The 25,064-nt window shown below is 36.2% G+C and overlaps 1 long non-coding RNA gene across 3 annotated transcripts in view; it reads left to right on the top strand.

Annotated features, from left to right (window-relative positions):
* Positions 1–25,064, top strand: part of LOC108296003 — a 290,157-nt gene that overhangs the window by 10,958 nt on the left and 254,135 nt on the right. The window contains exon 2 of one of the 3 annotated variants that reach the window (XR_005198351.1): positions 16,493–16,613. The exons of the other annotated variants lie outside the window; for them this stretch is intronic. This is a non-coding gene — a long non-coding RNA (uncharacterized LOC108296003). The remainder of the gene's footprint in view (positions 1–16,492; positions 16,614–25,064) is intronic. 3 annotated transcript variants of the gene reach the window in all.

Raw genomic sequence — 25,064 nt, 5'->3', positions numbered from 1 at the left:
GATGTAATCAATGTCATAAATTTTCCTCTTAGTACTGCTTTTGCTGTTCTCATAGGTATTGATACATAGTGTTTCCATTTTCATTTGTTTCAAGAAATTTTTTAATTTCTTTCTTAATTTCTTCATTGATCCAAAGGTCATTTAGAGGCATATTGTTTAATTTTCTTGTGTTTGTATGGCTTCCAAAATTCCTTTTATTATTGATTGCTAGTTTTATTTCATCATAGTCAGAGAAGATACTTGATATGATTTCAATATTTTTTGAATTTTTAAAGACTTGTTTTGTGACATAACATATGGTCTACCCTTGAGAATGAGCTGTGTGCTGAGGAGAAGGATATGTATTCTGTAGCTTTTGAATGAAATGTTTTATAAATATATAATTCTAAATAAAAATGAAATGTTCTATAAATATATAATTCTAAATAAAAATGTTAAGCTGGAAGTTCTTATCTTATTCTCGCTTATGAAAAGTGTTAATTGTTTCACCTTTTAAGTATATTAGCTATATGCTGTTTGTACATGATTTTTATTAGATCAAGGAATATCCCTTCTAATCAGAATTTGTGTAAGTTTTCATCATTTTCTTTTCAATTTTGTCAAATACTTTTTCCATTGCAGTTGACATATGTGTTTTCTCCTATATTCTGTAAATATAATAAATTATGGCATCAATCACAGACTCCAAGTGTTTATACTAATGGGCCAGCTTTATTACAAAGAATGAAGTAGTGACAGAAGAAGGAAAATATCTGTTGGTAAGGGTCCAGGGATCCCAGGCATAGGCTTTTTGTCCTAACACTGCTGCATCCCAACAGGGTACTTTTAGCGCTGTTCTGGAATCACTACTGGCATGCATGTGAAGGACTTCAGTACCAGAGAGGCCCAGAGTCTGCTCACGGTCACAAAGTTTCCTTTTTTGCTATGTAAACAGCTTTCATCTTTGAGCCCTTATATTCTCCTTCAACCCAGCCAAGCTTCACTGAAACTAGGTGTAATTGATAAACCTAATGTTTATTTTAAGTTCCAGGGTACATGTGCCCTGGAACATGTTTGTTTGTTGCATAGGTAAATGTTTGCTATGGTGGTTTACTGTACCTATCAGCCCGGTACCTCAGTGTTAAGCCTAGCATGCATTATCTGTCTTTCGTGATGCTCTCCCTCCCTGTGCCCCCTACTGAGAGGCCCCAGTATGTGTTGTTCCCTTCCCTGTGTTCATGGGTTCTCGTTGTTCAGCTCCCACCTTGTAAGTGAGAAGTCTTTGGTTTTCTGTTCCTGTGTTAGTTTGCTGAAAATAAAGGCTTCCAGCTCCATCCATGTACCTGCAAAAGACATGACCTCATTCCTTTTTATGGTTGCATAGTATTCCATGGTGCAATATACTACATTTTTTTTTAATCCAGTCTCTCATTCATGGACATTTGGCTTAATTTATGTCTTTGCTATTGTGAATAGTGCTGCAGTGAACATACACATGCATATATCTTTATAATAGAATTATTTATATTCCTATGGGTATATACTCAGTAATGGGATTTCTGGGTCAAATGATATTTCTGTTTCTAGGTCTTTGAGGAATTGCCACACTGTTTTCTCTAATGGCTGAACTAATTTACATTCCCACCAACAATGTATAAACATTCCTATTTCTGCAACCTCTCCAGTATCTGTTGTTTCTTGACTTTTTAATAATTGCCATTCTAACTGATGTGAGTTGGTATCTCATTGTGGTTTTGATTTGTATTTCTCTAACGAAGTGATGTTGAGCTTCTTTTCATATGTTTATTATCTGAATGAATGTCTTCTTTTGAGAAATGTCTGTTCATATCCTTTGCCCACTTTTTAATGAGGTTGTTCATTTTTTTTTCTTCTAAATTTGTTTATGTTCCTTATAGATTCTGGATATTAGACCTTTGTCAGATGGATAGATTGAACAGTTTTTCTCCCATTGAGTAGGTTGTCTGTTTGCTGTAATGATAGTTACTTTTGCTGTGCAGAAGCTCTTTACTTAGATCCTAACTGTCCATTTTTGCTTTTGTTGCAATTGCTTTTGACATTTTTTTCTTTTCTTTTTTTTTTAAATTATACTTTAAGTTCTGTGATACATACAGGTGCATAAAGTGCAGGTTTGTTACATAGGTATACATGTGCCATGGTGGTTTGCTGCACCCATCAACCTGTGATCTACATTAGATATTTCTCCTAATGCTATCCCTCCTCATCCCCTCACCCACTGACAGGCCCCAGTGTGTGATGTTCCCCTCCCTGTGTCCATGTGTTCTCATTGTTCAGCTCCCCCTTATGAGTGAGAATATGTGGTGTTTGGTTTTCTGTTCCTGTGTTAGTTTGCTGAGAATGATGGTTTTCAGCTTCATACATGTCCCTGCAAAGGACACAAACTCATCCTTTTTTATGGCTACATAGTATTCCGTGGTGTGTATGTGCCACATTTTCTTAATCTAGTCTATCATTGATGAGCATTTGGTTTGGTTCCAAGTCTTTGCTATTGTTAACAGTGCTGCAATAAACATATGTGTGCATGTGTCTGTATAATAGAATGATTTCTAATCTTTTGGGTATATACCCAGTAATGAGAATGCTAGGTCAAATAGTATTTCTGGTTTCTAGATCCTTGAGGAATCACCACACTGTCTTCTACAATGGTTGAACTAATTTACACTCCCACCAACAGTGTAAAATCATTCTTATTTCTCCACATCCTCTCCAGCATCTGTTGCTTCCTGACTTTTTAATGATTGCAATTCTAACTAGTATAAGATGATGTCACATTGTGGTTTTGATTTGCATTTCTCAAATGACCAATGATGATGAACTTTTTTTCATATGTTGGTTGGCTGCATAAAAGTCTTCTTGTCTAAAACACCAAAAGCAATGGCAACAAAAGCCAAAATTGACAAATGGGATCTAATTAAACTAAAGAGCTTCTGCACAGCAAAAGAAACTATTATCAGAGTGAACAGGTAATATAGAGAATAGGAGAAAAGTTTTACATTTATCTATCTGACAAAGGGCTAATATCTAGAATCTTCAAGGAATTTAAACAAACTTACAAAAAAAAATCCACCAAACAACCCCATCAAAAAGTGAGCAAAGGACAAAAACAGACACTTCTCAAAAGAAGGCCTTTGACATTTTCATCATGAAATCTTTGCTCGTACCTATTTCCAGAATGCTTTTATCTAGATTTTCTTCCAGAGTTTTTATAGTTTTGGGTTTTACATCTAAGGCTTTAATCCATCTTGAGTTAATTTTTGTATAAGGTATAAGGCACGGGTCCACTTTTGATTTTCTGCACGTGGCTGGCTGTTCACTCAGCACCAGTTATTAAATAATGAATTGCTTGGCTTTGTCAAGTATATAGAAGATCAGATGATTGTAGATGCATGAACTTATTTCTGATTTGTCTATTCTGTTCCATTGGTCTATTTGTCTGTTTTTGTACCAGTATCATGCTGTTTTGGTTGCTGCTGCCTTGTATAGTTTGAAGTCAGGTAGGGTGATGCCTCCAGCTTTGTTCTTTTTGCTTAGAATTGCCTTAGCTATTTGGGCTCATTTTGGTTCCATATGAATTTAAAAACAGTTTTTTTTTTTCTAATTCTGTGAAGAATGTCAATGGTAGTTTAACAGGAATAGCATTGAATCTATAAATTAATTTGGGCAATACGGCCATTTTCATGATACTGATTTTTCCTATCCATGAGCATGGAATGTTTTTCCAATTTGCTTGTGTCCTCTCTGATTTCCTTGATTAATGGTTTGTAGTTCTTGAAGAGATCCTTTACTTTCCTTGTTAGCTGTATTCTTAGGTATTTTATTCTCTTTGTAGCAATTGTGAATGGGAGTTCATTCATGATTTGGCTGTCTGCTTCTCTGGTGTTGGTGTTTAGGAAGGCTTGTGAGTTTTCCACGTTGATTTTATATCCTGAGACTGCTAAAGTTGCTTATCACCTCAAGAAACGTTTTGGCTGAGACGATGGTGTTTTGTAGATACAGGATTATGTCATCTGCAAATAGAGACAATTTGACTTCCTCTCTTTTTCTCTGAATACACTTTATTTCTTTCTCTTGCCTAATTGACCTGGCTAGAACTTCCAATACTCTGTTGAATAGGAGTGGTGAGAGAAGGCATCCTTGTTTTGTGCTGATTTTTCAAGGGGAATGCTTCTAGCTTTTGCCTATTCAGTATAATATTGACTGTGAATTTTCCATAAATGGATCTTATTATTTTATGGTATGTTCCTTCAATACATAATTTATTGAGAGGAGTTTTTAACATGAAGGGACATTGAATTTTATCAAAGGCCTTTTCTGTGTCTATTGAGATAATCATGTGTTTTTTGGTTTAGTTCTGTTTATGTGATGAATTACATTTATTGATTTGCATATGTTGAACCAGCCTTGCATCCCAGGGTTTAAGCCAACTCGATTGTGGTGGATAAGGTTTTGGATATGCTGCTGGATTTAGCTGCCAGTATTTTATTGAGGATTTTTGCATTGGTGTTCATCAGGGATATTGGGCTGATGTTTTCTTTTCTTTTTCATTCTTTTTATTGTTGTTGAATCTCTGCCAGGTTTTGGTATCAGGATGATGCTAGCCTCATAGAATGAGTTAGGGAGGCCTTCCTTTTCAATTGTTTGGAATAGTTTCAGAAGAAGTGAATTTATCAGCTTCTCTTTGTACCTCTGGTAGAATTTGAAGTTATCAGCTTCTCTTTGTACCTCTGGTAGAATTTGGCTGTAAATCCATCTGGTACTGGGCTTTTTTTTTGGTTGGTGGGCTATTTATTATTTATTACAATTTCAGAACTCATTATTGGTCTATTCAGGGATTCAGCTTCTTCCCGGTTCAGTCTTGGGAGGGCGTATGTGTCCCAGAATTTATTCATGTCTTCTAGATTTTCTAGTGTATTTGCATAGAGGTGTTTTTATACCTTTTTGGTTGTTTGTATTTCTGTGGGGTCAGTGCCAATATCCCCTTTATAATTTTTATTTTGTCTATTTTATTCTTCTCACTTTTCTTCTATATTAGTCTAGCTAGTAACCTACCTATTTTATTACTTTTTTCAAAAAAACCAGCTCCTGGATTCATTGATTTTTTGAAGGATTTTTTGTGACTCTATCTCCTTCAGTTCCACTCTGATGTTGGTTATTTCTTTTCTTCTGCTAACTTTGAGGTTTGTTTGCTCTTGATTCTCTAGTCCTTTTACTTGCGATGTTAGGATGTTGATTTGAGGTCTTTCTAGCCTTTTGGTGTGAACATTTAGTGCCACAAATTTTTCTCTTAACTGTTTTGGCTGTGTCCCAGAGATTCTGGTATGTTGTCTCTTTGTTCTCATTGGTTTCAAAAAAGCTTTTGATTTCTGCCTTAAGTTCATTATTTACCCAGGAGTCATTCAAAAGCAGGTTGTTCAATTTCTAAGTAGCTGTGTAGTTTTGAGTGTGTTTCTTAATCTTGAGTTCTAATTTGATTGCACTGTGATCTGAGAGACTGTAATGATCTTAGTTATTTTCATTTGCTGAGGAGAGATTTACTTCCAATTTTGTGATCAGTTTTAGAATAAATGTCCTATGGTGCTGAGATGAATGTATATTCTGTTGTTTGGGGGTGGACAGTTCTGGCTGCCCCTTGGTGGAACAGATGTCTTGTGCTGCGGGAAACCCCTGTCATGCAGGCTACCCAGACACTTCAGAGTAAGCAGGCAGGATAAACTAGGTCTGCTGGACCCAGAGACAGTGGCCACCCCTTCCCCCAGGAGCTCTGTCCCAGGAAGATTAGAGTTCTGTCTGTAGACCCCTGGCTGGAGTTACTGAAGTTCCTGCAGGGAGATCCCACCTGCTGAGGATGGATGGATCTGGGTCCCACCTAAATAAACAGTCTTACCACAATCTGCCACAGCTGCTGTGCTGTACCGTGCCATGGGGAATTCCTCCTCATCCAAATTGCCCAGTCTCCCTGGCACTGGGAGGGGAAAATGGTTCTCAGGGCCACTGTTGATGGTGACCATCCCTCCCTCTGGAAACTTGGTGATCTTAGGCAGTCTCTAGCTTGCTTCTGCTGGCCGCAGCCCCAGACAGTCCCAGGAGTTTGCACAACTCTGTACTTGGGACCCAAGGCCTTAGTGGCATGGGATCAAGAGGGGATCTCCTAACCCATAGGTTACACAGATCTGTGAAAAAGCATGGTTTCCTGGGTGGGGTAGCACAATCATTCACTGACTCCCTTGGCTGGGGTGGGAGCTCCTCTTGCCCTGTGTGGCTCCTAGGTGGGCTGTTACTCCATCTTGCTTTTCCTTTCTCTCTGTGGGTCATGCCAACCACTTAGTCCTAGTGAGAGAATCTGGATACCTCAGTTGAAGGTGCAGGATTCACTCACCCTTTTTGTTCTTCCCTGTGGGAGCCACTGACAGTAGCTGCTTCTAATCAGCTATCTTGGTCGCTCCCCACATAAATCTAATTATTAATGAGCGATGTTCATAAACTGCTAAATTCTTTGAGGCATCTCATGTACAGGTGTTTACAGAACATCATTGATCTTTAATTAATAGATTGCATAGCATTGACTAAGAATCAGTAGATCTGGAAATGAGCATGGTCATTCCAGACTAAAATTAATGAAAGCTGTGTATTACATCGATTAATTTTTGAATATTAAAACAATCTTGCATGCCTGTATAAAGCCTTTTGGGTCACGGTATAATATCTATTTTATATATCTTTCTTGGTTTGAATTTGCTAATAGTTTGTTCATGAGTGATTTTATTCATTCATTCATTCATTATTTATTTATTTCAATAGCCTTTGGTGTACAATTGGTTTTTGGTTACATGGGTGAATTATATATTAGTGAATTCTGTGATTTTAGTGCACCCATCACCTGAGTAGTATACATTGTACTCAATGTGTAGTTTTTTATTCCTGTCTCCCCACCCAACTTCCCCCTTCTGAGCCTCTAAAGTTTATTATATCACTCTGTATGCCTTTACATACTCATAGCTTGGCTCACACTTATAAATGAGAACATATGACTTTTGATTTTCCACTCCTGTGTTATTTCACTTAGAATAATGGCCTCTTGCGCCATCCAAGTCACTGCAAAATAGATTATTTCATTCTTTTTAATGGCAGAGTAGTATTCCATGCTGTATATAAATAACATTTTATTTATATACTCATTAGTCAGTGGGCACATAGGTTTGTTCCACTGTTTGCAACTGTAAATTTTGCTGCTATAAACATGTGTGCAAGTGTCTTTTTCATATAATGACTTATTTTCCTTTGGATACCCACTCATGTGATTGCTGGATTAAATGGTAGATCTGCTTTCAGCTCTTTAAGGAGTCATCATTCTGTTTCCATAGAGGTTTTCTTTTTAATAATGGCCATTCTTGCAGGAGTAAGGTCGTATCTCATTGTGGTTTTAATTTGCATTCCCTGATGTCTAGTGATGTTGAGCATTTTTTAATATGTTTGCTGGCTATTTGCATATCTTCTTTTGAAAAATGTCTATTCATGTACTTTGCTCATATTTTAATGGGATTATTTGCTTTTTTTCTTGGTGATTTTTTTAAAATTGTACTTTAGGTTCTGGGGTACATGTGCAGATCATGGGATTGTTGCATAGGTACATACATGGCAATGTGGTTTGCTGCCTCCATCCCCCCATCACCTGTATCTGGCATTTCTCCCCATGTTATCCCTCCCCAACCCCCCTGCCCCCTGCTGTCCATAGATGGCTTCTGTTTTTCTGTTCAGTTATTGCATTGCCTCTGGGTTAAAAGATGTTACACACTAAGGAACATGGTTGTCACTCCAGAGAAATGAAGTTACTTTTGACCAGAAATTTTTGCCACTTGTATTAATTTTTGTTAATGTATTTATCAGATTTTAGTATCAGGATATGCTGACCTTATTAAAAAATTCAAAAAGTGTTTCCCCTTTCCTTTTTTCTGAGAACTTTTATGTAATATTGTTTATATCTTCATTGAATGTTTGATAGAATTCACCACTAAAATCATATGGGCCAGGAGTTTTCTTGGTGGGAAAATTTTTGATAACACATTTTATTTTATAGGTATTTTGCTTTTCAGGTTTTCTGTTTCATCTTTTGTCAGTTTTGTTGTATTTTTTCAAGACATCTGTACAGTTTATGTAAATTGTCTTATTTGTTGGGATGATGTGATCATTATATTATCATATTACATTTTTAATGTCTGCTGACTCTGTAGTGATAACCTTTTCTCACTCCTGATATTGGTAAATTGCATTCTCTTTTTTCCTTGCTCAGTCTAGGTAAAGGTTTATCTTTTTGCTGATCTTTCAAAGCACTAACTATTGCTTCAGTTAATTTATCAGCACTGGTGATTCTTTATGATATAGGCTTTAGGCTTCATATGATGTCTATAAACAGGATAAGATACTACACCAGACAACAGTGTGTGTGTGTGTGTGTGTGTGTGTGTGTGTGTGTGTGTGTGTTGTCTGATGTAGTATCTATGTTGTCTGTGTGTGCGTATTTATTTAAATATTATTTAAATAATTTAAATTATTTAAATAAATACGCACACCTACACACACACACACACACACACACACACACATTCAGCCATTTATATTCATCCAGATAGTTAACATTTATGCTTCTTTTTATTTATTCCTGAAGATCTAAGTTTTACTCTGATGTCATTGATCACCAGCCTAAAAAAATTGTTTATAATTTCTTATAGTGAGACCTGTTGCTAACAAGCTATTTTAGTTTTCTTTAATCAAAAACCTTAAAAAATATAGTTATTACATATACAAATTTGACTTAGTTTTTTTTTTCCTCTTATATCATCTTAACCCATTTATGCTGGAGGCTGCAAATATTTTTGTGAAAAATTAGACCTTGGTGATAATCTTGAGCAGTAGGATGTAAATTACTACTACAAGCTTAGCATTCCAGTAATGGCACATTACACATAAATGGGTTAAATATGGTTCTGTTGTCTTCAAATCTATTATTTCTGAGGAAGAGTTCATGTCATTGTAATTATACTACACCTGTTATAAAGTGTCATTTTTCTCTGTCTACTTGTAAGATTTTATCTTTATTTTTGGTTTCCATCAGTTTGAAAATTATGTGTCTTGGTATGCTTTTCTTCATATTTGTTCTCTTTGGGGTTTACTGAACCCCTCCAAGCCTATAAATTGATACCATTCACCAAAGTTGAGAAACTTTTGGTAATTGTTTCTTCAAATGTCTTTCTTCTCTCTCCCCTTTTCAACTCCAATTGCATATATTTTAGATATATTAATCTTGATCCATATAACTTTGAAACTCAGTGTATTACTTTGTGCCTGTTTTTTTAGATACATCTTTCAGTCTTAGAATATCAATGAGGTTCTTTGTTACATTTTCTGTTTTTCTATTGAGTTTCCTATCTTTTCCTTATTATGAGTGTACCCTGTCACTGAATGTAGTAGTAAGAATTGTTCTAAATTATTTGAAAATTTTGTCATTTAGGTCCCATTGAGACTGACCTCAGATTTTGGTTATTTTTATTGAGAGTGGCTTATCTATTCCTGGTATTTCAAATGTCAAGTAAGTTTTTTTGTCTTCTAGACATTGTTACTGTCCTGTTGTGGAGACCTTATTTTTTTATTTTTAATTCTTCTTAAGAGTTTTGTTGCTTTTCTTTTAATGAACAATTAGCTTTGTTGAACAATGTCATTTTTTTTTTTCTACAAGTGACAGCAGCTCAGAGCTAAGTTTAATTATTTCGGCCTTAGCTATGCAGCCTTGAGTCTACCCCACACATGCATTTTTCCGTGGTCCCCTTGTGACTTGGCAGAATTTACACAAACAGACCTGGGGCTCTTCTCACTCTCTCTTGTCTAGGACTACCCTCTCACCATATAGCAGTTAAGCCTGCTCTGGTTTCAGTCTTTTTTAGGCCAGAGATGTGGTGGATTTTCTTTCAGAGCTTCAGCTGTCCTGCACCATGCTGTGACTAAGGCCTTCCTTCAGGCCAAAGTCACAAAGACAGAAAACTCATTTTGTGCTGTCCTTTGTTCCAAATTTTATATCCCTTCTGAAATATACCCACTCTTTCTTCACTCTCCAAAATCTCCTGGACACTGCATATTTGTATTTTCTTGAGTTTTTATTTTGCATATGGGAGAGTTGGTCTACTGGGATCTTATTTTACATAATGAAATCAGAACCATCAGGAATAATTTCCTAAGACTTTTTAGAATTTATAAAAAAATTTATGCCTTTCATGTAAGAAAAAGTAAAATATATAAAATAACAATAATAAATATAATTTGATACCTCAATACCTCAAAATGACAAATATATTTTTGTATCTATTTTAAAATTATATATATAAATATATTATGAAGAACATATTTTTAAACAAGTATGGGATTTTGTTGTATATTTTTATCAACATTTTAAAAGTGTTTTTGAACATTTTTTGTGATCAGTAAATGCAGATATAATATCATAATGTACCTATCAATTCACTGATCATTGCTCATTCAGGTTGTTTTAAAGTTTCCTTTATTATAAGTTACATAGCAGTAGATATCTTAATATGCACAAACTAATAATATTTAACTTTCATGCACATAAAACTTGAGAAAGAGAACCCTGCATGGCCTGAGCCATTCCTGAAAGGTACTTGTTCTTTTTTTTTTTTTTTTTATTGAGACAGAGTCTCACTCTGACCCCCAGGCTGGAGTGCAATGGTGTGGTCTCGGCTCACTGCAATCTCTGTCTCCTGGGTTCAAGTGATTCTCCTGCCTCAGCCTCCTAAGTAACTGGGATTATAGGTGCATGCCACCATACCCTGTTAATTTTTGTATTGTTAGTAGAGATGAGGTTTCACTATTTTGGCCAGGCTGGTCTTGAACTCCTGACCTCATGACCTACCCACTTTGGCCTCCCAAAGTGTTGGGATTACAGGCATGAACCACTGTGCCCGACCAGCACTTGCTTTTAAATCCAGCTCCCAATAGAATATCTTAATAAAATTTTGGATCTAAAATTTATCTTAAATAAAAAACGGCACTAATACATTCAGGACTATTTTGAAATCAATACAAATTTTGAATAACTATAGTCAAACAGGTAATGTTGGAAGAGGATAGACAATTTTGTCAGTGAGATAAAATAGGAAATTTAGTTTTTGGTGCTGTCTCAAGAGTGGGGAAAGATTATTTATAATGGATGCTGTGCCAGTTTCTATCTCTATAATACAAATAACATTAGACTTATACCATGAAATGTATGTAAAACAAATTCCATATAGACCAAATAACTAAATTTGAAAGATTATGAAGTCTTACAATTATTCTGTATTAAGAAGATCTTCCTAAGTAGGATGTAAAACTTGAAAGTCCCTCAAATAAGACTTCCTGTTTTAACTAAATATAATTGAACATCCTCTTCATTAAAAAGATACCTTCAAATTCAAAATCAAGCAAAAAATTAATTTGATAACATACCTTGAATATATACAAATCTCCCGCTCATACTAGAGAAGTGGAAAGAAAGGAAATAAAAAGCAGTTTTCAGAGAGAAAATATAAATAGCCAAGACATACATGAGACAACACTCAGTCCCATTGACAATCAGGAAAATACAAAATAAAACAGAACAGTGAGTTTTATAAGGGAAGAAAAAGGAAACAGAATAATAGGGGGAAAAAGCTGATTGGTTAACATCAAATTACTTCAAGTTACTTTTTTTGTAAGAGTTAAAGCAGAGAGAATGTCCTTAATACTTGGACTCAGGTAGACTGGAGTCTCCTGTTTTCAAGAAAACTATTCTGTTTAGGGATTTATCTGCTTCCTTAAAAGCTTCAGTTTGATCATGTGGCATGAAATGGAGTCACTCCTGGGATCAAATAATTTGACTTTGTTACAATTGTTAAGAACAAACAAACAACAAAAGAATTGTCCCTCATTTGTCTTTGCTGCAGGCAATGGGCACAATACATGCCTTCTCTCCAGCTTTTAGAATTCCAGCCCTAATTAAGTAGCAGGTGCTTCTCAAAGCATCAGCCTTACCTGGGAACCCATTAGACATGCACATTCTCAGGGCTCCACCTTGGATCTACTGGATAAGAAACTCTGGGAAGGTTTTTGTGCTGTAATGATGCCTCCAGGTGATTCTGATTGAGCCTTAAATCTGAGAACTGCTGTGATAGCCTGATGCTTACGAAATGCTATGATGATTTAAGATGTACAAAAATGTATGAACAGCTTTCAAAATACCACATCTAGGTAAGCAGACTGCTTATCTACACGTATCTCTCAAAATGAAATACTATTTTTTTTTCTTTTTTAAGTACTGATGAGTCCTTCTAAGATGATTGGGTAGTAGAGGGGAAGAATGAATGAAACTAGCATTTATTCAATGTCTGGTATATGATCCGACACTGTCCTGAGTTTTTTCAGTTCCATGTATCTAATCTTCGCAAATAACCATGTGAAACAATGTCTTGATCTTATTTTAAAGATTAGGAACCTGAGGGACTGCACCTTACCCAAATGGCAGAGCTAGTTTGTTTGTTTTCCTTAGTCAAAACGCAAATGCTTAAAAAAAAACGTGGGAAATACAAGTGAGTGAAATAAACCCTACTGAAAATGAGAAAAGATACAAATATCATGGTAAAGGACAACTGATCCTCAGCATTGATTTTCAGAAAAAATAGAGTGAGGAATGACACATCTTTTAAAGACAGCACTGCTTTAAACAACTTGGAAGAAATGAAAAGCAGTTCATTTCTTCCAAGTTGTGGCCAAAATACTATGCACCCAATGTCGTCCGATTAGATTTTTTTTTTTTTGTCTCCCAGGGAAGCCTAAAATTAAGATTTGCACCTAAAATCTCCTGATTTTTTAATGATGGCATATAAAAGATGTCCATGAAAAGCATTTTGAATAACAAACTGAACACATCTGCTAGATTAGTTTGGCCAGATAGTGACCTCTGATATACTGTAATGTCAAAAACAGCTTGTTTGCCCCCAAACCTATTTCTTTCTGATGTCTATGCTGAATTCCAGCTAGATAAAAATAGTATGGAAGATCCCAACCCCTGGTATTTATTTTAGCATTTGTTCAGGCCAATGTGTCTAGCATTTTACCCCTTGGGGGAGAAATATAGACTTCTGTGTTTAACAAAGCTCACTAAACTCAGTATACCAGAGGTGGCGAGGCTACTGTCATGGGGCAGAACATCTCAGGGGATCCCCTCTTAAGTCCCTGCACCTTCAGGGCATTTGTACCGGGGTGAAGGTCTCCACACTGGCAGGACATAGACCTGTCTCCCTGTTAACCCTCAGGAGCAGCAATCAATATTTCTGTAATTACTAAGCCTCGTCTTTGGCATAGCTAAAAAGGTAATTCAGTTGTGTGCTAGTTCTGCAAACAGAGCTTTTCTAAATTCTTCTTTTTATCCTTCTTTACATATTTATTAGAAATTTTGGATGGATCCATGCAAACTGACTGAGAGTAACTGGCAGAATGAGCCCCACTGATGCCTGCTCTCCCCAGACTATCAAACCATCAGTGGAGATTGGACAGGTCCTGATGAAATAAATGTTGGCTGCTGACTCGTCCAATTTTGCTGCACTCCTTCGTGTCACTGGCACAGGCTTGTCCAAGACTGAGATATTTGCAAACTGTCATCTTTCATAAATATCTGCCTTGAGTGACACTTTCTCCCTCCAACACTTCTCTTTGAAATGCACCTGGCTGGCTCCTAGCCTGAGGAATTTCATTGCTTGTGATGGGTGACTAGCAGAAGGATGCTTCTTCCTCCCGGTGCCTGCCTCTTCTCTTTTACTCCCCTCTTCTCTTTCGCACCCTTCCTCACATCCACGATTCCATCCCTTCCTTCCCACCTTTGCTGGGGAAGGCTTGAGGTCATAGCTCTAAAATGCTAAAGACAGTGATTTTTTTCAGAGGTTTTATGAGCCTACTGCAAAAAATACTGTTACACAACTTGCCAAAATGACAATGATTAACAAACAACCAGAAGTTTGTCAAAGCTTTTCAAATGAGTTTAACCACCTCTTAACACATAATCCTCTAAAATCTCCAGGACGGATCTTGCAATGTTAATATGCTTACAGAAATGGATATGATGTTTTAAATGCCCTTTTGGCTCTAACCTCCAACAGTAATGGAAACAGCTATGTTCTAATGACAAAGTTAGTAACAGTATTCATTATAATTTCCATAGCTTTTTTTTTTCTTTTAGGACTGATGTAAGAGCCCCCTAAAGCAGCCAATACTGCCACTACACAAATGAATCAATATGCTTGCACATAAATGTTTGTAATTAATATAAGCACTGAGATATCAAATTCAAATCTCCAACTGGAAAAGGATCACTACATTAAATGGAATTACCCCTTATTTGAAATGAATATGTAGAGATTATAGGATAATCAGCATTCTCAATTCCTAATGTGTCTGATCAGATTTCCATGCATAATTTATCTAAAAGAGATTTAATATCCTAATGTAGGATTATTTTTATATATTTGGATGGAAGAAATTTTAATCAGTAAGATTAAGAGATTAAAAATCTCTATATTATATATAAATAATATAATTTTACATGTAAAACCTTTAACAACCTTATTTTTGCTGCAAATTTTTTCAATTTTTCAATCTAGTATCAGTTGAAAATTATTTTAAATCTAGCATTCAATGAATAAATTGTCTCTCTAGGTGATATGAAAATGTGTCATAGAATCAAAAAGGCAGTTGTGCTCAGTGTACGGACAGTATGTCTTAACATTTCTGATTTTCATTGCAAAGCTATCCCAAAAACAATGTGCTTAATGTAATGTAATATAATACAATGCTACACTATCCTATACTGTAATGTGACATGACAGTAATATGACATATATGCCGTTGGCTTGAATTTTCATTAGAATTTTTATGTGCTACATAAGATTTTTACTAAGATGATTAGCATGCAAGTTTTATAAGCTCATATAAGTCTAACAATATAGATTTTAAAATTCTTTTAAAAATTTTACAATATAATTATATATTAATTTTATGAGAGACACTATATTTTAATTACACTTGTTGACACGTTAGACAATGATGGATTTAGACTGAGCAATAGATAGAAACTTAGGGAGCCTTTCATTGCATCTTTGAAATACAGTTTAAGCATGCTACTGAATAAAAGCTGTGAACATAACTGGAGAAGAAAAGTTGACAAATTTAATTAATCTTCATATATCTCATTGGTTAAAGAGATGTTTTATCATGTTCAATTAAAATTTCCATAATAAAAGTTCATTTCTTCTCTGTTAATGCTATCTATATCAGATATAGCAAAAATGAGATCCCAACTATTCAGTTACTTTCACTGTCAGATTTTGGAATTTTGATCCTGTGCCAATCACTGAACAATCCTAAGCATTTTTACAAATTTTATCTCATGTATTCTTCACAATCACTTTGCAAGAAAGGTGAATGTTGTAATTCCCCTTTTGCAGATATTTACACTTGACTTGAGAGACAGTAACAAAAACTTTTCTCCAAAGGCAAGTGAGTACTTGTCTGGCTAGTGGTGGGCACCTAACCTGATTCTCCTGACCACACCTGTTTTTGTAATTCTCAACGTAGCTTGTTTCTCATTTTCTTTCAGGTAATTGGTCATCATTACTGTGCAAATTCAGCACAGTACAACAATCTAGAGTTCTAGCAATTGTGAACCTTGTGTAAACATAAAGTTTTTTGTTTTAAATTACATTTGAGGTAAAGCTTGTATAATTTTACCTCTTCAGGAATTTGTGCTTGAGATTTTTGATGACTCTAGAATACAATCTCTAGCTAAACCCAAAATAATGCAAGTCATAAGTATAATTTGTTTTTAATGCACTATAGGTGAACCATTGATGGTTATTTTCTGTTACTGGACATATATGATCAAAAGTGAGACCAGTATGATAATTTTGCATGGGTTGCTAGTGAACATTGAGAAAGGTATTTTTACCTGTACATTCTTCACAGACTCAAGGAGTATCAGAAAAGAGTCCAGTATTGATAACGAGATGACTATTTTCGACTTAGATAGCTTCTGAAATATTTCCAACTCTAACATCATCAATCTACAAGAGCTAGACTTGCAATTTTTGTTAATCAATCCTTTAATAAAACTTGCATTAATGTATCCTTTAAAGCATTTTCCAAGGATTCAGTTGAGTTTTTTACACTATTGATTTGGATTTCCAATAGACGTTTGTATACTTAAAATATTTAATCTCCATTTATTTTCCTGACTTGGAAGCACTAATAGATCCTGAAAAAGGGTGGAGCAAACTTCTGCCTTTACAGTAAATCAATAATAAACCCATTAAAGAGTTTTTTGGTTTTTTTTTTTTTTGGCTTTTGTGTCTTGTGATTTGATTCTGAAATTTTCTATATAATGATCATCTTTGTATCACAGTTGGAGTGTATATCAATTCAACGACTAATTTCCACCACCAGTGAGCCAAGTATTAAACACTACTTGAATATACCCTTCGGTTATCATCAACCTAATACATACGTATCAACTGCTTTCATTGGTGAGTTTTAATTAGTCATTTTGTAATCCTGTTGTTCAGTATTCTTGAAAGGCATTTAATTTACTTTTTACAACCTGGGCATTTTTATTAAACTTGAAAAGCCAAATGAAGAGAAAAACGTCTCTTTCAAATCAAAACAAGGTATTTTCTTATTTTTAAAGCACCTTATAAAAACACATTTGACAACATTAGTGATTGCAGAAAGGGCGATAATCTCATTAGCGGGTTAGATTGTATCTACTTGATTGACACTATTATTAAACTGATAGTTCTAAGATGACTTAAGGTGAGGTCACTATAATAATTTTGCATGGGTTGCTAGTGAATATTGAGTACAGTATTTTTGTCTCTACTGTCTTCATAGACTCAAGGAGTGAAGGCAGTAAAACCTCAAATATATTGCTGATGCATCGTTCCTTTCAAATGATGTTTGTCAACATTAATCATATTTACCTAAAACATTTATATAATAAGGAGCTTGTTTATTGACTAGTAACTCAAAGAACTGGAATCATTTGTTTGGGAAGAATATCTTCCCCACCTCTGTCACCCAAGAGAACAATGTGAGGGTTGGGTAGAAAATCTCAGTCCTGTGTCTAGCACTTTGGTTGACCCAGAGTAGATGCTTATTACATATTAGTTGACCCAAGAAACAAATGAATCAATTAAAAATGCACTGGAATTTCTGATTAATCAAAAAAAATTCTAGCTACCGTTCCATTTTAACTTTCAGTAGCATTTCAATTTCACTTTTGATTCATGGCCATGTTTATTTGTAGCGTATCTACTACATAAAAGGCTTATTTGCTGGCTGCGGTGACTCAAGCCTGTAATCCTAGTACTTTGGGAGGCCAAGGCTGGTGGATCACAAGGTCAGGAGTTCAAGACCAGCCTGGCTAACATAGTGAAACCCCATCTCTACTGAAAATACAAAAAATTAGCTGGGTATAGTGGCTGGCGCCTATAATCCCAGCTACCCAGGAGGCTGAGGTAGGAGAATAATGGCTTGAATCTGGGAAGCAGAGGTTGCAGCGAGTGAAGAAGGTGCCACTGCACTCCAGCCTGGGCAACAGGAGAAGACTCCATCTCCAAGGAAAAAAAAAGGGCTTCTCACTATGTGTAATAGGAGACATAAGAATACATAAAACAGTTTTTGACCTCAAGGAGCTTACAGAATAGCATTTTTTTTTCTTTCATAGGATTTAGTTAATCTTGAAAATAGCTCACATTCTACTGCAAAAAACATAGCAGTTGTAATTGCAGGATAGAGATTCTGGACATATGAGTTTGCAGCATGTTTCTTTTGTGAGTTCACTGCTATCAAATAGAACATTAGATATTTACTTTGAAGCAAGAGCCTTCGATGCATTGCCCACATTTGAAAATTTTATTTGCATATGGGGCTGCCTGGCTTCCAATGGCCAGATGGATCCTGAGTACATGCCAAGTAATGTTTTGGGCCCATGAAATTCATTAGTACTATTACTTTTGGCATGAGTTAAGGAAAAAAATATCACTGCCCCCTAAGTAAACATAATCTCCTGCCTTTTTCTGGCTTTCTAAGCCACCCATATAAAGTTTTGAGTGTCCTGTCTGAATGAATGGGGGGACCCAATGAACTCCAAGGTCACTCCCTGCTTCACATTTCAAGACACAAATGCCTCCATATGCATTCATTGTTTAACTTATTTTGCTTGCATAAAACTGCAGGTATACTCCTCTTTCCTTCCTCTCTCTCTCCTAATTGTACTCTGTACACTGATGTTGGCTTTGATGTGAATAGGTCACTTTATTAAGGTTGAACTCATGTCATTGTTCAAAAACATGCACTCCTAGCTCTATATTAGTACAATTATGTGCCCCAAATTTGTCTCTGTATATGTAGAGGTACTTTAAAATCTGAACACCACTTCCTCCACAGACAAACACAGATGTACACAAAGACACCCATGTATTCCATTTCTCCTCTGAGTTAATCAAATGTAAAGGGTTTGTTAGGAACTAAATTCAACATTATGAGAGAAATTTCTGGCCCTTGGTATACCAAAAAAGACTGCTCATTCACAGGAAATGTAGAATGAGTCCCCAGAAATTAAATTTCAAGCAACAGTTCAGCCATTATCATTGTTAGTCTTGAACCTTTGTTTCATGTTTCCTTTGTATTCTTCCTGGGCTGTTTTCTCACTTGTGATGAAAATAAACATAAAAACAAGGAATACAGATATAATGTAATATTTTTCTAATGTTTTCAATTAAGCAGCAGCTGCTGTTACCAAGCTGTCATCTCTGTTGCTAAGGGGGTTTTGTGTGTGTGTGTTGGTGCAGGACTGGTAACTTCAATATACTCAGCCCATTGCCAGGGCTGTTATGAAGTACCTCTGCTAATATTGTTAATCTAATAGGGGCCTAGAAGTAGCATTATTTTTTTTTTCTATTAAATCTACCTGTGGTTGATAGCTCATCTTTATCTGAAACTAGTTAAGATCCTGATGAGTCAGATGAGAGTTCTAGGACAAAGAGAATCCAAGAGTTAAATAAGAATTTTTTGTTTGTTTTTTTTTGAGATTGAGTCTCACTCTGTTACCCAGGCTGGAGTGCAGTGGAGTGATCTCAGCTCATTGCAATCTCCACCTCCCAGGTTTAAGTGATTCTCGTGCCTCAGCCTCCCCAGTAGCTGGAGCTACAGTCATGAACCACCATGGCCAGCTCACTTTTAATTTTCAGTGGAGATGAGGTTTCACCATGTTGGCCAGGCTGGTCTCAAACTCCTTACCTCAGGTGATCTGCCTGCCTTGGCTCCCAAAGTTCTGGGATTACATGAGCCACTGCATCCGACCTAGAGTTAAGAATCTTATTGGCAATTTGTGACTCACTGAATCAGCTGTGCTTCCTCATTTTTCCCAGTATAACTGAACATGTTTTAGGTAACAAAAGTAAAGTCTCCCACCACACAATGCATGGTCAGCTATCACTTCATGCACACAGGGCCACCCTGCGGTAATGAACAGCTCAGAGGACAGACTAAATTCAAGAGCTAAACCCCATAGATCCAGCTCCTGGCATCAAGTCTAGCATAACAGAAGTATTAGAAGAGTCTTTGCTGAAGGAAAGGACCCATTCAATGAGTATCTTCTTATTACCCAGTCTTTCAGAGTCTTTGAAATGGAGGGTACAGGAATTTCCTGCCATCTTCAAGCCTTTGCTTCCTCATCTAGAACTGTAAAATCCTAAGTAGAAAATTGCTGCATTCATGAGAAGGTAGACTTACTCCTTTGACCTGGCTTAGTTTATCTTCAGATCCCACAGTATATCTCAAACTCTGCAAAGGAATATTTCCTGCATATTCTACAATGATGTGAATCTCCTCCCACACTTGAGGATGTTACTCAAATATTTTGGCTGTAATATATTTGACCTGGTCTAGTCTACCTTTTGCTGAACTAATCAACTAAGCTAAGACTTCCAATAAACTAATAGGAAAATTAGCATGATAGATTTCTGCACTTGCTACCTTTTTGTGACCAGGTTGCCTTCTCATTGAGAACAGGAATTATATCTTAGACGTTTCTTTCTATGCCTGTGTTCTTACATACAATAAACATGCTTATTTTGAGAGATTAGAGAAGAGATTCCAAAAGCTCATCTTACACCATCTGCCCCATCTTTATCTGTCGTCACAGCCGTTAATATTACTCTAGGTTTTGAAACCTTTTAAGAAATAGTTCCTGTGCATTTTGAAGTTTTCTTTCTGTTTCGAAGTTCTTGAAGACCTAATATAATTTTATCCTCAGAACAAATCTTGTGCCTTTAAGTGTGTTTTTTTGTTTGTTTTTGAGATGGGGTCTCGATATGTTGCTCAGGCTGGTCTTGAAGTCCTGGGCTCAAGCAATCCTCCTGAGTAGCTGAGATTATAAGCATGTGGCACCACACCCAGCTCTTGTGGACAAATGGCTTACTGATGTTGTGGGAGCTAGAACTTAGGGTTCCTGATCATGCAGTGGGCTGTGAGTGAAAAATAAACCTTTGTTGTGGTAAAGCACTTTTCTGGGACTGTGTGTTTCTGAAGTATAAACTATTCCTTCCCCTAACTAATATAGCTTTCTTTCCACTACGCTATTTTGTTGTTTCTTCATAATATTTGTATATCTTTAGTTTGTTTTGTTTTTTGTTTTTGTTTTTGAGATGGAGTCTCTCACTGTCACCCAGGCTTGAGTGCAGTGGTGTGATCTCTGCTCACTGCAACCTCTGCCTCCAAGGTTCATGTGATTCTCCTGCCTCAGCCTCCCAAGTAGCTGAGATTACAGATGCCTGCCATCATGCCTAGCTAATTTTTTGTATTTTTAGTAGAGGTGAAGTTTCACTGTTTTGGCCAGGCTGCTCTTGAACTCCTGACCTTGTGATCTACCTGCCTTGGACTCCCAAAGTGCTGGGATTACAGGTGTGAGCCACTGCACCCAGCCTGTATCTTTAGTTTTATAGCCCCATGTCTTCCATGTATTTACTGCCATCCTCGCCTGGGAAGTATATGATCGTTAAGAATAATGATCACTTAAAAATATTTCTGTACTAACTAAAGGTAAATAGGTATTATTGGACAAAACTCCTCTATTATGTTTTGTACCTTTCAAATATATACAAATATATAATATGTGTATGTTTCATTTATAAGCTTCATTCTCTCTGTTCTCTTTCAATGCAATAGAGTGAATTTGGAAATAAGAGAAATAGAGGCCAAGTATGGTGGCTCATGCCTGTACTACTAGGACTTTGGGAGGTGAAAGCTGGAGGATTCCTTGAGGCCAGAAGTTCAAGACAAACCTGTAAAACATAGTGAGACCCCCATCTTCATAAAAAATTAAAAAAAAAAAAAGTTAGGCTTGGTGGTGTGTGACTGTGGTCCCACCTACAGGGGAGGCTGAGGCTTGAGCCCAGGAGTTCTAGGCTGCAGTGACCTATGATCATGCCACTGAACTCCAACCTGGAAGGCAGGGGAAGAACCTGTCTCCAAGAAAGAAAGGAAGAGAGAAGAGAGGGAGAGGGAGAAGGAAAGAGAGGAGAGGAGAGGAGCGGAAAGGAAAGGAGGAAGGGAAGAAAGAAAGAATGAAGATAGAAGAAAGGAGGAAAGAAAAAGAGAAAGAAAGAGAAAAAAGAAAGAGGAAAGAAAAGGAGAGAAAGAAAGGGAAAAAGGGAGAGAGAAAGAAAGAGAAAGAAAGAGAGAAAGAGCAACTATAGTTCAAGGTAAATTGGACTTATTTTCCACCTTTGATTAGTTTGTGATAAGGAGCTAGATCTCCATGTCTCATTGTCTCCCTATCTGTAAATGGGAATGATAATATTGTTTTCTTACTTTATAGAATTAGGAAATCTAAAGAAATATATTTGGAAAAAATGAATGTGAAGCCCTGTGTAAATAGATAATGTAATATATTTCCTGTCCTCTCTCCTTCCAGCCACATAGTGAGAAGTTAGAGGTGGCTATAAAACCTGCTATGGCAGACGTAATGTGAGCCAAAGTAGAGTGCACTGCTTCTGGGCAGAAGATTTAAAACCTGGAGCGGTATTCTCTTAAGTCCTTTCTGCCATGGACTCTGCAATGCTCTGGATGGTGGTTGCTCTATCAATCCAGTACTTAAGTTTTATCTGACAATTACTGATGACTGCTTGTATTACTATAGGAAAATATGAGAACTGGAAATAAGCCCGGCCATCCTCTCAATGGAATAATTAACTCAATTCATCATTAAATAATTTTAATATACATTTATTTTTTATTAATACACATTCATTTTTTAAAAATTTTTGTGGGTACATAGTAGGTGTATATAACTATGAGGTAATGAGATGTTTTGATATAGGCATGCAGTGTTTAATAATCACATCAGGGTAAATAGACGATTAATCACCTCAAGCATTTATCCTTTCTTTGTGTTACATACATTCCAATGATACTCTTTTAGTTATTTGAAAATTTACAATAAATTACTGTTGAATGTAGTCATCCTTTTGTGCTATCAAATATATCTTATTCACTACATCTAACTATATTTTTGTACCCATTAACCATCCCTACTTACCCTTCCCCCCACACCACACTTCCCAACCTTTTGTAATATCATTTTACTCTCTATCTCCATGAGTTCAGTTGCTTTCATTTTTTTTAATCTCCCACAAATAAGTGAGAACATATGAAGTTTGCCTTTCAAGCCTGGCTTATTTCCCTTAACAATGATGTCCTGTTCCATCCATGTTGTTGCAGATGACAGGAGATCATTCCTTTTTATGGCTGAATAGTAATCTATTTCATTTCGTTTATCTATTCATCTGTTGGTGAAAATATTACAATTCTAGACTAATGTGAATAGTTCTTCAGTAACCATGGGAGTGCAGATATCTCTTCAATATAATGATTTTGGGCATGTACCTAAGAGTGGGATTGCTGGATCATATGGTAGTTCTATTTTTAGTATTTGAGGAACCTTCAAACTGTTCTCCTTAGTGGTTGTACTAACTTGCATTCCCACCAACAGTATGTGAGGGTTCACTTTTCTCCACATTCCTGCCAGCTTTGTTACTGCCTGCCTTTTGGATAAAAGCCATTTTAGCTGGGTTAACATGACCTGTCATTGCAGTTTTCATTTGCATTTCTTTGACAATCAATGGTGTTGAGCACCTCTTCGTATACCTCTTTATTTGTATGTCTTCTTTTGAGAAATACCAGCGCAGGTCTTTTGCCCAGTTTTTATTGAGAGTTTTTGAGTTTTTTTTTTTTCTTATAGAGTGTTTGAGCTCCTTATATATTCTGGTTATTAATTTCTTGTGAGATGAATAGTTGGCAAATATTTTCTCTCATTGTGTGTTTCTCCCATTCTATTCGCTTTGTTGATTGTTTCCTTTGGTGTGCAAAAGGCTTTTACTTGACTGTGATACTATTGTTGCATTTCTGCCTTGGTTGCCTGTGCTTATGGAGAATTATTCAAGAAATTTTTGTGCAGACCAGTGTCCTGAAGAGTTTACCCAATGTTTTCTTGCAGTAATTGCCTAGTCTGAGGTCTTAAATTTAAGTCTTTAATCCATTTTGCTTTGATTTTTGTATATGGTGAGAGATAGGGGTCTGGTTTCATTCTTCTGCATATGAATATCCAGTTTTCACAGCATCACTTATTGAAGAGACTTTCTTTTCCCCAACATATGTTATTAGCACCTTTGTCAAAAGAAAATTCATTTTAGATGTAGGGATTTATTTCCGCGTTCTTTGTTCTGTTCCATTGTCTTTGTTTCTGTTTTTATGCCAGTACCATGCTGTTCTGATTAATATAGCTTTGTAGTATAATTTGATGGCAGGTAATGTGATACCTTCAGTTTGTTATTTTTGCTCAAGATGACTTAGTCTATTCTGGATTTTTTTTTTGTGTGGTTCCATATGAATTTTAGAATTATTTTCTCTATTTCTGTAAAGAATGTCATTGGTATTTTGATAGAGATAGCACTGGATGTGAAAAGTGCTCTGGGTACTGTGAACATTTTAATAATATTGATTTTTCCCATGATGGACGTAGAATATCTTTTCATTTTTTGTGTCCTCATTGATTTTTTGCATCCATGTTTTATAGTTTTCATTGTAGAGATTTTTACTTCTTAGGCTAAGTTTATTCCTAGATATTTATTTTATTTGTAGTATTGTAAATGAGATTACTTTCTTGCCTTCTTTTTCAGATGGTTTGCTCTTGGCAGATAGAAATGCTGCTGATTTTTGTATTTGATTTTGTATGCTGAAACTTTACTGAATTTGTTTGTCAGTTCTAATAGTTTTTTGGGGGAGTTTTTAGGTTTTCTCAAAAATAAGATCATATCATCTGCAGACAAGAATAATTTGTCTTATTCCTTTCCAATCTGGATGCCTTTTATTTCTTTCTCTTGCCTGATTCCTCTGCTTAGGAATTCTAGTAATGTATTGAATAATGGTGGTGAAAGTGGGGAACCTTGACATGTTCTGTATCTGAGAAGAAAGTTATTCAATTTTTCACCATTCAATAATGTACTAGCTGTGGGTCTGTCATATACGGTGTGTGTGTGTGTGTGTGTGTGTGTGTGTGTGTGTGTGTGTGTTGAGGTATGTTCCTTCCCAGTTTTTTGAGGGTTTTTAAATCATAAAGTGATGTTGAATTTTATCAAATGAGTTTTTTTTCCCATTTAATTTATTGCATTTTAGGTTTTGGGGTACATGTGAAGAACATGCAAGATTGTTGCATAGGTACACACGTGGCGGTGTGATTTGCTGCCTTTCTCCCCATCACATACATCTGGCATCTCTCCCCTTGCTATCTCTCCCCAACTCCCCACCCCCCACCACCCCTCCCCTATTTCCCCCCAACTGACCCCAGTGTGTAGTGCTCCCCTCCCTGTGTCCATGTGTTCTCATTGTTCAACACCTGCCTATGAGTGAGAACATGC

This window comes from Cebus imitator, unplaced genomic scaffold (genome assembly GCF_001604975.1).
Source record: "Cebus imitator isolate Cc_AM_T3 unplaced genomic scaffold, Cebus_imitator-1.0 Scaffold19, whole genome shotgun sequence".
Lineage (NCBI taxonomy): Eukaryota > Metazoa > Chordata > Mammalia > Primates > Cebidae > Cebus > Cebus imitator.
This window is presented reverse-complemented; position numbering and strand designations above follow the sequence as displayed.